Source organism: Muscardinus avellanarius, assembly GCF_963383645.1.
Source record: "Muscardinus avellanarius genome assembly, chromosome: X".
NCBI lineage: Eukaryota > Metazoa > Chordata > Mammalia > Rodentia > Gliridae > Muscardinus > Muscardinus avellanarius.
Window position 1 is genome coordinate 52,178,184 of NC_137792.1, and position 1,662 is coordinate 52,179,845.

Below are 1,662 nucleotides of genomic sequence, written 5' to 3' on the forward strand. Positions count from 1 at the left end.
TACAGCTTGAAATATGGTCTTGTTTATAATCAACTTTTCTTCTTCCTAAAGACATATTTAGAGACAGACACTAATATTACATAAACCAAAGCATCTTTAGTTGTTAGCATTTGGGGTAGATGCCATTCGCTCTCTCACTGTTGAGTTAGCACAAATAGTTGAACCATAACCATAGTTGTTGGCTGAATCACTGAGCTTGTATTCCTGTGATGGAAGCTGCACTTTGAGGGCATGGCTGGGCCCACACCACCATATAATTGGAACAGAGGCAGAATGGGAAGCCAGCAAAATGACCTCATTCACCAGTTATGACAACTAGAACACTTTTGTGTTGCAGCTTTTCTATAGCTTTCATGTGTTTCAGTGATTTTCCCTTTCTCCTAGGGTACTTGCTTAGTGGTAGCACTGTACAAGCCTAGGGAGCCCTGATTTCTGGTTCTGGCCTTGTCATCAACTGCCCAAATTTGCTCCAGTTATTTTTCATTGCTGCAGCTCAATCTGCCCATCAATGAAATAAACTTGAGTGTTTATCCCTGTCATGTCAGGGTATAGGATACTGGGATAGGTGGCGGGCAGAGTGGAATTAAGAGACAGAACTCAGCCATAAAAAAGAAAATTATAAGCTGGGTGTGATGGTGCACACTTTTAATCCCCCTGCTTGGGAGGCGGAGACAGGAGGATTGTGCAGGTTTGTAGCCAGCCTCGCTGGCTTAGGAGACCCTGTTTCCAAATAAAAAATATATAGAAATAGGTCTGGGAGTGTAGCCTGGAGGTAGAATGGTTTCCAGGAAACCCAGTACACCAAAAAAAAAAAAAAAAAAAAAGAAAAGAAAATTATATAATTTGCACTGAAATGGGTTGGCCTAGAGAATGTTATGCTAAGTAAGATTGGCCAGTCTCAAAAAGGCAAGAGCCATATGTTTTCTTCTCATATGTGGAAGCTAAGGAGAAAACAGAAAGCAAAAAAGAGTTTAGATAAATGAGGAGAGACACCAGCAGAATCATGGAAGCGGAAGGAGACTGCAGGAGGGAGGTAGGGAGGGGAAAGGGAAGGACTAATGAAAGAGACAGTTTAATTATGCTATGCCCATGTATGAAGGTTTCACTACCAATCTCACATGTACAGGGAAGGAAGAGGAAGAAGGGTAAGATGTGGGGGAAATACATTAAGTGATGTGTGAAATTATGTTTGTTTGACTTTGAAACTCAATATGTTGTATGATTACAATGAACCAATACAATTCTAAAAAAGCTAAGTTAAAGCAACCCCAAAGCTGACCATGTGTGAAATAACTCAGTGTCTGAGGCCATCAGAATTCCTCAGGAAGTGGTCACAGCATGGTAGAGAAGAAGCAGACCCAAACTGGGAGACAGTAGTGACAAAGTCCAATAATGTTACCAGAGGAGCAAGGCCTCAGTGATGGCCCTTTGGGTGTACTTTCCTCTTCTTATGCTCACAATACTGAATTACAAGAACAATGAAGCTATTTATATCATATTTGTTTTCTTGGTAGTGGCCAAATTACTTAGTGACGGATCTCCTAACATCTGAAGATGGCAAAACCCACTAAGAAGAGACCCTGTCCGTGACAGTTTGGATTCAGACAGCTCTATTGTGTGAGGAAGTTGCAGGCAGGTAGCCAGCACTGGTCTCAGACAATG